Source organism: Oncorhynchus keta, chromosome 8 (genome assembly GCF_023373465.1).
Source record: "Oncorhynchus keta strain PuntledgeMale-10-30-2019 chromosome 8, Oket_V2, whole genome shotgun sequence".
NCBI lineage: Eukaryota > Metazoa > Chordata > Actinopteri > Salmoniformes > Salmonidae > Oncorhynchus > Oncorhynchus keta.
In genome coordinates, this window is record NC_068428.1 from 50,817,918 (window position 1) to 50,831,054 (window position 13,137).

General features: G+C 44.4%; 1 long non-coding RNA gene across 2 annotated transcripts in view; it reads right to left on the reverse strand.

The window, feature by feature from the left end:
• Nucleotides 1-553: 553 nt before the first annotated feature.
• Nucleotides 554-13,137, reverse strand: part of LOC127931575 (uncharacterized) — a 29,679-nt gene continuing 17,095 nt past the window's right edge. For both annotated transcript variants that reach the window (XR_008141845.1, XR_008141844.1), the window contains exons 2-3: nucleotides 5,902-6,135; nucleotides 554-1,024 (exon numbers count right to left, since the gene is read on the reverse strand). This is a non-coding gene — a long non-coding RNA (uncharacterized LOC127931575). The remainder of the gene's footprint in view (nucleotides 1,025-5,901; nucleotides 6,136-13,137) is intronic.

Genomic DNA, 13,137 nt, shown 5'->3' on the forward strand with positions numbered 1-13,137 from the left:
CTATCTACCCCAGATTAGATCTGGATTGGCAGTTTGTTCAGTAGCGCGTGTTTCATCCTAGCGGGTTGGGATACCCAAAAGAGGGGCTTTTGGGTTATGCGCTGCGGCTGGAGGATCGCGTCTGCCGAATAACCCCTGGGGTGCCCAGATAATGTCTGGCGAGGTATCGGACCCCGCAGAGGAATTTCCCACTGGGGGACCCCTTACCCCGCCGCACTTAGCCTGGACAACCGAACCATTTTTTTACCTGGACTACGAACCAATTCACTGTCTAGGGATGATATACCTCTGGAAATGTTACGATCCTGGAAGGGAGTAATTCCACTGGTCACTATTACCCAAAACCTCTGAATTACCTACGACTGAGATGGTGTGGATGGAAACACCCAATTAACTTCTACTACTGCCGGACGTTTCATACGTAAGCCAGAGAAGGTTTGCCGGTTTCTAAACCCTCCATACACCGACCGGAACACAGGATGCGACTCCAGGGGCGGATGCATGACAACCCTATAGAGGGCTCGCCTTCTGGGTTTTTGTCTGCTCAAACCACTGGCTGTTATAGACTGACCACTTGACAGGGACACATGGCAACCGACTGAGGTCCGGACCTGCACAAGGTACGCAACTCGATGGTTTTGCCTGATCCTACGCCGAGTATACCCATACAGACCAGCTGGATTCGACTAGACATGGGTTGATTTGGAATTAGGATCCTGGAAGGGAATAACATCCAGGACCAAAGACTGACGAACACTGAAGTGGATACATAGACAACATGGAGCTAAAGAAGAAGGATCCGTAAGGGAGTAAAACTCCTAGGTTGCACTATGCTTTCCACCTCCGTTGACATAGCGGACCTGGACATCATGATCATACCACTCGACATGGACACATGGCAACCAACCGAGGACCGGACCTGCATAAGGGACGCAACTCAAGGGCTTTGCCTGATCCTAAGTTGAGTTGACAGACCTACCTAAACTTAACCTTTTCTATACCTTACCCTAACCCTAACCCTAACCTTAACCATCCCAAAACCCATACCTAAACTTAACCTTTTCTATACCTTACCTAACCCTAACCCTAACCTTAACCATCCCAACTGGCCGGCCGCGCCCATACCTAAACTTAACCCTTACCTTAACCCTTCTTAACCATATCTTACCCTAACCCTAAACCCTAACCTTAACCATTCTAAAAACTATACCTAACCCTAACCCCACAGACAGACAGTCCTTTAACCCAACCAACGGGTTAATCTACAAGTGGGCTACCATGGGGCCTACGACTTTGGCCGGCCGCGCCCGTACCCTCCGACCCGCGCGTATATGATGTGGAGTGCAACCCCTCCCTTCCCCCCTCCGGTTTCCACGTGTCAGAGATGGAAGTGGATCAACCGACTCAAAACTAGAAACCAAACACATGGCGAGTCACCGCTGCGTTGCCGGATGTAGGGTATGGACGCAGCAAGCCAAGGATATTTTATCCCTTACACTGACTGGGATCCTCCCAAATCCGGCCTTTTACAAGGGTTTTTTTTCCTCCACCCTTGTACCCTCTGGACTGGTTTGATGGTGAATAGGTTAAAAATAATCATTAGATTATATACCAACCAAAATAACCATACTCTACTCCTGACCCCTGGATGCACACCACCCTTTTTTTTCAACCCAAAAGCCTTTTTTTGATGAACACTACCCCCCCCTTTTTTTCAACAAAGGAATCCCCCCACCCCTTTTTATTTTATTTATTTTTATTTTTTTTTATTTATTTATTTATTTTTTTTTTTTATTTTTTCAACGAAAGAAGACCCCTACTCAAAGATTTTACCTTTTTCTACCAAAGAGGATTTCTTCTCAAAGATCCCCCCCCCTCTTTTACTCAAGACAAAGGTTTTTTCAAGACACTACCCTTTTTCAACCAAAGAGGATTCTCCCAAAGATACCAACTTTTTTTACTCAAGACCAAAGGTTTTTTTTCCCAAGACACCCCCCCCCCTTTTTTTAGCTAAAGACAAAGACCTTTTTTCTACAAAGAACTGGACTTACTACACTGACACAGGTGTAAGAGACTTTTTACCCATCCTGACGAACGTATTTCCAACTTAGGAGCAAAAAGAAACTAAATTATAAGATAGGTCCAACCCACTCACACCTCTGCACCATACACAAACAAACCAAAAACCTAGGTAAGACCCCCACCCATAAAAAAACTTGAAACAGCATAAAAAAGCTTTTTCGGATCCCTACATCCCATAATCCAAGTGGACTTGAACACCGCAAAACAGCCAAATCTACCGCATATTCGGGAACCCAAGTGGACACGAACGCGATCAAAGCTAAAACTCCGCTAACAAGCGCCAACTAGAAAAGATAAAAACAGCACCATTTTCGATCCTGGTAAAAGGAACACCCCCCTAGTAACCCTATCTACTACTACCCCTCAATAAAGATACAAGGTTCATACCCTCTAACACCACAAAAAGACCTAAAAAACCACGGCCACTACTTTTCCCTGCACATCGCACCTTACTGCATATAAACAACGTGACTCAACAAAAAATCGGAGTAAAAATAACTCCACCACATTCAAAGACCTATAACCAGACCTATGGGTCACCCAGAACCCCAACTACAAATTCTATAGGAACCCACAGGTGTCCACTCTACCCTCTACCTTTCCTGGACCCACAGAACCTCACCTTCGGGTATTTCCAACCCCAAACCCCCTACCAGAGCAGACCGCTCCCAACGCTAACACACAAGTTAATGGTGACACGTAGGTCAAATACACACTTTTCACAGGAGGATCTATCATACTTCTACACATCACAGGAACTCCACGTATGGCTCCTCTTGACCCCCAGGACTGCTAGTCCTACTTAAAATTCACCTGGTACCTCTCGGACACCTACAACCCAAACAGCACCCCAAAAGCAAAGAGTCTACTTCTCCTATACAATTCCCCACAGGGCTCAACGACAGAGGCCTTCCCAAAAACAAAACCTCTCTCACAACACCGTCTCTGACCTTAGCCCTGGCCCCTAACCCGAACTGCAGCCCCAGTTCCAACCCCTCTGTGTATGTGTGTGTGTATACATGTATCTGTACCTGACCTCATGTTGTTAACCCTGTCTGTCCCTTACAATGTATTGTGTCTTCTGTTTTGTCACACTCCACTCTTCATTTATACCAAATAACATTTGAAAAGCTTGTGTCACTACAAGGTTGAACATTTATCACATTGGGTCTCCATTGTATTATTATTAGATGTGCTTGACCTCCACTCTAACTGCCCATCCACTTTACTGCATCCCCATTCCACTCTCACCTATGTCTGATTCCTCCACACCACAGCCTGTTAGCGGCTGTCCTACCTAGTAACAGTACAGACCAATCGAAATAACCTAGACCGCATTCCCACACGCGCACACGGGAGAGTTAGCTCTCTTTGCAGCCTCAGGAGGAGACCACCGGACAGTTAGCATTTCGCTCCACACATCCAACCAGGACCACATTCAAGGCAAGTAAATTACACAGTACACCCTACGGTACATGTAGATATACATACATACATTTTTACTACTTTTTGCACCTTTTATTTCAATTTTATTTGTATATTCTCCTCCCTGCTACCTGATGAAGCCGAGTAGGCAGAAACGCGTCGTGGCTGGGTTGCCCCTAGACCCGTGTGAGACTGTAAGGAAGGCAGATTCCACACGGACTTCGGGGTAACTCCTTTTGGCTACCCTTTTATTTTACACTTTGCTTTCCTTAATTGGACTTTTACACAGCTCTCATATATATATATGCACACACTAGGATGTAGTGGAGTGTGACTTTGTATGTTATCCCTCACACCACTTGTGGTGTTGTATGTGTATGCTTTTGTATATGTTAAAAATATATGTATAGGCACATTCCCTTTCATGTTTATGTATGTATGCATGTGTGCCCCCACCCCATCCTTGGTCCCAACCCTACTGACTGAGAGACACTGGCACTCAGCCATCGCAGGATAGGGCCCTTTTACCAGTAGGCTACCTTAAAAATAGATTAGTGGCCATTAGGACCGTAAACATAGATCTCTACTAGCATTTCAGAGATACCGTGACCACGGACTCTTAAACATTTACCTTAGATTTATCCTATATGATCCCTTTGATCCTGTACCAATAATCACTAGACAACCAATTTATATTTAACAAAACATTTAATGTTCTCCTCTTGGAGTTTCCTTGACCATGGACCCTTGACCAATAGGAAACCATTATAAACAAAAATAAATAAACAATAATATATATATTTTTAAATAAATAAATAAATAAAAAAAATAAGAAATTAAATTAAAAATATATAAAAAAATAAAATAAATAAATTTAAAAAAATAACAATAAATAAATACATATTTAAAAAAAAAAAAAAAAAAAAAAAAAAGGAATATAATATGTGGTTATATCAATTTTTTTTCCAGGTTTCTTGAACTCAGGGTTACCATGACCATGGACCCTTTGATGCAAAGAAACTACAAAATAGAATCTAAATAGCTAAATGTTAATTACCAAGAACCCTCACCTTCTCACCATCCTTCCAAATCTACCTCACCCAAGATACCCACCAGCACCCCCAACGGACGAGAACCTGTTTTCTCCAACTACTCTGGGGGCACGGTTTTGTCGACTCCCCCGCAGCGAGTAGACCCTAAGCAATCAGGCCCAACCATACACCAAGCAAGAAGACGGGAGGAAATGGTAGACCGGACTCCTCCATGACCCCTCTGGGTTCTGTTGGCAGACCAATCGGCTCAACCCTCCCAGCCCCCTTACACACGGGAGACTCACGTAACGCGCTGGACCACTATCTACCCCAGATTAGATCTGGATTGGCAGTTTGTTCAGTAGCGCGTGTTTCATCCTAGCGGGTTGGGATACCCAAAAGAGGGGCTTTTGGGTTATGCGCTGCGGCTGGAGGATCGCGTCTGCCGGATAACCCCTGGGGTGCCCAGATAATGTCTGGCGAGGTATCGGACCCCGCAGAGGAATTTCCCACTGGGGACCCCTTACCCCGCCGCACTTAGCCTGGACAACCGAACCATTTTTTACCTGGACTACGAACCAATTCACTGTCTAGGGATGATATACCTCTGGAAATGTTACGATCCTGGAAGGGAGTAATTCCACTGGTCACTATTACCCAAAACCTCTGAATTACCTACGACTGAGATGGTGTGGATGGAAACACCCAATTAACTTCTACTACTGCCGGACGTTTCATACGTAAGCCAGAGAAGGTTTGCCGGTTTCTAAACCCTCCATACACCGACCGGAACACAGGATGCGACTCCAGGGGCGGATGCATGACAACCCTATAGAGGGCTCGCCTTCTGGGTTTTTGTCTGCTCAAACCACTGGCTGTTATAGACTGACCACTTGACAGGGACACATGGCAACCGACTGAGGTCCGGACCTGCACAAGGTACGCAACTCGATGGTTTTGCCTGATCCTACGCCGAGTATACCCATACAGACCAGCTGGATTCGACTAGACATGGGTTGATTTGGAATTAGGATCCTGGAAGGGAATAATTCCCAATCATACACATGATTGAAAACATCCAGGACCAAAGACTGACGAACACTGAAGTGGATACATAGACAACATGGAGCTAAAGAAGAAGGATCCGTAAGGGAGTAAAACTCCTAGGTTGCACTATGCTTTCCACCTCCGTTGACATAGCGGACCTGGACATCATGATCATACCACTCGACATGGACACATGGCAACCAACCGAGGACCGGACCTGCATAAGGGACGCAACTCAAGGGCTTTGCCTGATCCTAAGTTGAGTTGACAGACCTACCTAAACTTAACCTTTTCTATACCTTACCCTAACCCTAACCCTAACCTTAACCATCCCAAAACCCATACCTAAACTTAACCTTTTCTATACCTTACCCTAACCCTAACCCTAACCTTAACCATCCCAAAACCCATACCTAAACTTAACCCTTACCTTAACCCTTCTTAACCATATCTTACCCTAACCCTAAACCCTAACCTTAACCATTCTAAAAACTATACCTAACCCTAACCCCACAGACAGACAGTCCTTTAACCCAACCAACGGGTTAATCTACAAGTGGGCTACCATGGGGCCTACGACTTTGGCCGGCCGCGCCCGTACCCTCCGACCCGCGCGTATATGATGTGGAGTGCAACCCCTCCCTTCCCCCTCCGGTTTCCACGTGTCAGAGATGGAAGTGGATCAACCGACTCAAAACTAGAAACCAAACACATGGCGAGTCACCGCTGCGTTGCTGGGATGTGTCAGAGATGGGTATGGACGCAGCAAGCCAAGGATATTTTATCCCTTACACTGACTGGGATCCTCCCAAATCCGGCCTTTTACAAGGGTTTTTTCCTCCACCCTTGTACCCTCTGGACTGGTTTGATGGTGAATAGGTTAAAAATAATCATTAGATTATATACCAACCAAAATAACCATACTCTACTCCTGACCCCTGGATGCACACCACCCTTTTTTTTCAAAAAAGCCTTTTTTGATGAACACTACCCCCCCTTTTTTTCAACAAAAGGAATCCCCCACCCCCAATATTTTATTTTTTTTATTTATTTATTTATTTTTTTTTTATTTTTTATTTTTTTTTATTTTTTTAAGAAAGATCCCCCTACTCAAAGATTTTACCTTTTTCTACCAAAGAGGATTTCTTCTCAAAGATCCCCCCCTTTTTACTCAAGACAAAGGTTTTTTCAAGACACTACCCTTTTTCAACCAAAGAGGATTCTCCCAAAGATACCAACTTTTTTTTACTCAAGACCAAAGGTTTTTTTCCCAAGACACCCCTTTTTTTTAGCTAAAGACAAAGACCTTTTTCTACAAAGAACTGGACTTACTACACTGACACAGGTGTAAGAGACTTTTTACCCATCCTGACGAACGTATTTCCAACTTAGGAGCAAAAAGAAACTAAATTATAAGATAGGTCCAACCCACTCACACCTCTGCACCATACACAAACAAACCAAAAACCTAGGTAAGACCCCCACCCATAAAAAAACTTGAAACAGCATAAAAAAGCTTTTCGGATCCCTACATCCCATAATCCAAGTGGACTTGAACACCGCAAAACAGCCAAATCTACCGCATATTCGGGAACCCAAGTGGACACGAACGCGATCAAAGCTAAAACTCCGCTAACAAGCGCCAACTAGAAAAGATAAAAACAGCACCATTTTCGATCCTGGTAAAAGGAACACCCCCCTAGTAACCCTATCTACTACTACCCCTCAATAAAGATACAAGGTTCATACCCTCTAACACCACAAAAAGACCTAAAAAACCACGGCCACTACTTTTCCCTGCACATCGCACCTTACTGCATATAAACAACGTGACTCAACAAAAAATCGGAGTAAAAATAACTCCACCACATTCAAAGACCTATAACCAGACCTATGGGTCACCCAGAACCCCAACTACAAATTCTATAGGAACCCACAGATGTCCACTCTACCCTCTACCTTTCCTGGACCCACAGAACCTCACCTTCGGGTATTTCCAACCCCAAACCCCTACCAGAGCAGACCGCTCCCAACGCTAACACACAAGTTAATGGTGACACGTAGGTCAAATACACACTTTTCACAGGAGGATCTATCATACTTCTACACATCACAGGAACTCCACGTATGGCTCCTCTTGACCCCCAGGACTGCTAGTCCTACTTAAAATTCACCTGGTACCTCTCGGACACCTACAACCCAAACAGCACCCCAAAAGCAAAGAGTCTACTTCTCCTATACAATTCCCCACAGGGCTCAACGACAGAGGCCTTCCCAAAAACAAAACCTCTCTCACAACACCGTCTCTGACCTTAGCCCTGGCCCCTAACCCGAACTGCAGCCCCAGTTCCAACCCCTCTGTGTATGTGTGTGTGTGTATACATGTATCTGTACCTGACCTCATGTTGTTAACCCTGTCTGTCCCTTACAATGTATTGTGTCTTCTGTTTTGTCACACTCCACTCTTCATTTATACCAAATAACATTTGAAAAGCTTGTGTCACTACAAGGTTGAACATTTATCACATTGGGTCTCCATTGTATTATTATTAGATGTGCTTGACCTCCACTCTAACTGCCCATCCACTTTACTGCATCCCCATTCCACTCTCACCTATGTCTGATTCCTCCACACCACAGCCTGTTAGCGGCTGTCCTACCTAGTAACAGTACAGACCAATCGAAATAACCTAGACCGCATTCCCACACGCGCACACGGGAGAGTTAGCTCTCTTTGCAGCCTCAGGAGGAGACCACCGGACAGTTAGCATTTCGCTCCACACATCCAACCAGGACTACATTTAAGGCAAGTAAATTACACAGTACACCCTACGGTACATGTAGATATACATACATACATTTTTACTACTTTTTGCACCTTTTATTTCAATTTTATTTGTATATTCTCCTCCCTGCTACCTGATGAAGCCGAGTAGGCAGAAACGCGTCGTGGCTGGGTTGCCCCTAGACCCGTGTGAGACTGTAAGGAAGGCAGATTCCACACGGACTTCGGGGTAACTCCTTTTGGCTACCCTTTTATTTTACACTTTGCTTTCCTTAATTGGACTTTTACACAGCTCTCATATATATATATGCACACACTAGGATGTAGTGGAGTGTGACTTTGTATGTTATCCCTCACACCACTTGTGGTGTTGTATGTGTATGCTTTTGTATATGTTAAAAATATATGTATAGGCACATTCCCTTTCATGTTTATGTATGTATGCATGTGTGCCCCCACCCCATCCTTGGTCCCAACCCTACTGACTGAGAGACACTGGCACTCAGCCATCGCAGGATAGGGCCCTTTTACCAGTAGGCTACCTTAAAAATAGATTAGTGGCCATTAGGACCGTAAACATAGATCTCTACTAGCATTTCAGAGATACCGTGACCACGGACTCTTAAACATTTACCTTAGATTTATCCTATATGATCCCTTTGATCCTGTACCAATAATCACTAGACAACCAATTTATATTTAACAAAACATTTAATGTTCTCCTCTTGGAGTTTCCTTGACCATGGACCCTTGACCAATAGGAAACCATTATAAACAAAAATAAATAAACAATAATATATATATTTTTAAATAAATAAATAAATAAATAAAAATAAGAAATTAAATTAAAAATATATAAAAAAATAAAATAAATAAATTTAAAAAAATAACAATAAATAAATACATATTTTAAAAAAAAAAAAAAAAAAAAAAAAAAGGAATATAATATGTGGTTATATCAATTTTTCTTCCAGGTTTCTTGAACTCAGGGTTACCATGACCATGGACCCTTTGATGCAAAGAAACTACAAAATAGAATCTAAATAGCTAAATGTTAATTACCAAGAACCCTCACCTTCTCACCATCCTTCCAAATCTACCTCACCCAAGATACCCACCAGCACCCCCAACGGACGAGAACCTGTTTTCTCCATCTACTCTGGGGGCACGGTTTTGTCGACTCCCCCGCAGCGAGCAGACCCTAAGCAATCAGGCCCAACCATACACCAAGCAAGAAGACGGGAGGAAATGGTAGACCGGACTCCTCCATGACCCCTCTGGGTTCTGTTGGCAGACCAATCGGCTCAACCCTCCCAGCCCCCTTACACACGGGAGACTCACGTAACGCGCTGGACCACTATCTACCCCAGATTAGATCTGGATTGGCAGTTTGTTCAGTAGCGCGTGTTTCATCCTAGCGGGTTGGGATACCCAAAAGAGGGGCTTTTGGGTTATGCGCTGCGGCTGGAGGATCGCGTCTGCCGAATAACCCCTGGGGTGCCCAGATAATGTCTGGCGAGGTATCGGACCCCGCAGAGGAATTTCCCACTGGGGGACCCCTTACCCCCGCCGCACTTAGCCTGGACAACCGAACCATTTTTTTACCTGGACTACGAACCAATTCACTGTCTAGGGATGATATACCTCTGGAAATGTTACGATCCTGGAAGGGAGTAATTCCACTGGTCACTATTACCCAAAACCTCTGAATTACCTACGACTGAGATGGTGTGGATGGAAACACCCAATTAACTTCTACTACTGCCGGACGTTTCATACGTAAGCCAGAGAAGGTTTGCCGGTTTCTAAACCCTCCATACACCGACCGGAACACAGGATGCGACTCCAGGGGCGGATGCATGACAACCCTATAGAGGGCTCGCCTTCTGGGTTTTTGTCTGCTCAAACCACTGGCTGTTATAGACTGACCACTTGACAGGGACACATGGCAACCGACTGAGGTCCGGACCTGCACAAGGTACGCAACTCGATGGTTTTGCCTGATCCTACGCCGAGTATACCCATACAGACCAGCTGGATTCGACTAGACATGGGTTGATTTGGAATTAGGATCCTGGAAGGGAATAATTCCCAATCATACACATGATTGAAAACATCCAGGACCAAAGACTGACGAACACTGAAGTGGATACATAGACAACATGGAGCTAAAGAAGAAGGATCCGTAAGGGAGTAAAACTCCTAGGTTGCACTATGCTTTCCACCTCCGTTGACATAGCGGACCTGGACATCATGATCATACCACTCGACATGGACACATGGCAACCAACCGAGGACCGGACCTGCATAAGGGACGCAACTCAAGGGCTTTGCCTGATCCTAAGTTGAGTTGACAGACCTACCTAAACTTAACCTTTTCTATACCTTACCCTAACCCTAACCCTAACCTAACCTAGAAGCAACCATCCCAACCATCCCAAAACCCATACCTAAACTTAACCTTTTCTATACCTTACCCTAACCCTAACCCTAACCTTAACCATCCCAAAACCCATACCTTTAACCCTTACCTTAACCCTTCTTAACCATATCTTACCCTAACCCTAAACCCTAACCTTAACCATTCTAAAACTATACCTAACCCTAACCCCACAGACAGACAGTCCTTTAACCCAACCAACGGGTTAATCTACAAGTGGGCTACCATGGGGCCTACGACTTTGGCCGGCCGCGCCCGTACCCTCCGACCCGCGCGTATATGATGTGGAGTGCAACCCCTCCCTTCCCCCTCCGGTTTCCACGTGTCAGAGATGGAAGTGGATCAACCGACTCAAAACTAGAAACCAAACACATGGCGAGTCACCGCTGCGTTGCCTGGATGTGGGTATGGACGCAGCAAGCCAAGGATATTTTATCCCTTACACCATGGGATCCTCCCAAATCCGGCCTTAAACATGTTTTTTTCCTCCCCTTGTACCCTCTGGATTGGTTTGATGGTGAATAGGTTAAAAATAATCATTAGATTATATACCAACCAAAATAACCCTACTCTACTCCTGACCCCTGGATATACACTATACACACCCCCTTTTTTTAAAACCCCCCCCCTATTTTTGATGAACACTACCCCTTCCCCAATATCCCACCTTTTTCCACCGAAGAGGATTCTTCCCCCCCCCCCTTTATATTTTATTTATTTTTATTTTTTTTATTTATTTATTTATTTTTTTATTTTTTTATTTTTTTTTTCAACGAAAGAAGACCCCTTCTCAAAGATTTTACCTTTTTCTACCAAAGAGGATTTTTCTCAAAGATCCCCCCTCTTTTACTCAAGACAAAGGTTTTTTCAAGACACTACCATTTTCAACCAAAGAGGATTCTCCCAAAGATACCAACTTTTTTTACTCAAGACCAAAGGTTTTTTTCCCAAGACACACCCCCCTTTTTTTAGCTAAAGACAAAGACCTTTTTCTACAAAGAACTGGACTTACTACACTGACACAGGTGTAAGAGACTTTTTACCCATCCTGACGAACGTATTTCCAACTTAGGAGCAAAAAGAAACTAAATTATAAGATAGGTCCAACCCACTCACACCTCTGCACCATACACAAACAAACCAAAAACCTAGGTAAGACCCCACCCATAAAAAAACTTGAAACAGCATAAAAAAGCCTTTTCGGATCCCTACATCCCATAATCCAAGTGGACTTGAACACCGCAAAACAGCCAAATCTACCGCATATTCGGGAACCCAAGTGGACACGAACGCGATCAAAGCTAAAACTCCGCTAACAAGCGCCAACTAGAAAAGATAAAAACAGCACCATTTTCGATCCTGGTAAAAGGAACACCCCCTAGTAACCCTATCTACTACTACCCCTCAATAAAGATACAAGGTTCATACCCTCTAACACCACAAAAAGACCTAAAAAACCACGGCCACTACTTTCCCCTGCACATCGCACCTTACTGCATATAAGCAACGTGACTCAACAAAAAATCGGAGGAAAAATAACTCCACCACATTCAAAGACCTATAACCAGACCTATGGGTCACCCAGAACCCCAACTAAAAAATTATATAGGAACCCACAGATGTCCACTCTACCCTCTACCTTTCCTGGACCCACAGAACCTCACCTTCGGGTATTTCCAACCCCAAACCCCCTACCAGAGCAGACCGCTCCCAACGCTAACACACAAGTTAATGGTGACACGTAGGTCAAATACACACTTTTCACAGGAGGATCTATCATACTTCTACACATCACAGGAACTCCACGTATGGCTCCTCTTGACCCCCAGGACTTCTAGTCCTACTTAAAATTCACCTGGTACCTCTCGGACACCTACAACCCAAACAGCACCCCAAAAGCAAAGAGTCTACTTCTCCTATACAATTCCCCACAGGGATCAACGACAGAGGCCTTCCCAAAAACAAAACTCTCTCACAACACCGTCTCTGACCTTAGCCCTGGCCCCTAACCCGAACTGCAGCCCCAGTTCCAACCCCTCTGTGTATGTGTGTGTGTGTATACATGTATCTGTACCTGACCTCATGTTGTTAACCCTGTCTGTCCCTTACAATGTATTGTGTCTTCTGTTTTGTCACACTCCACTCTTCATTTATACCAAATAACATTTGAAAAGCTTGTGTCACTACAAGGTTGAACATTTATCACATTGGGTCTCCATTGTATTATTATTAGATGTGCTTGACCTCCACTCTAACTGCCCATCCACTTTACTGCATCCCCATTCCACTCTCACCTATGTCTGATTCCTCCACACCACAGCCTGTTA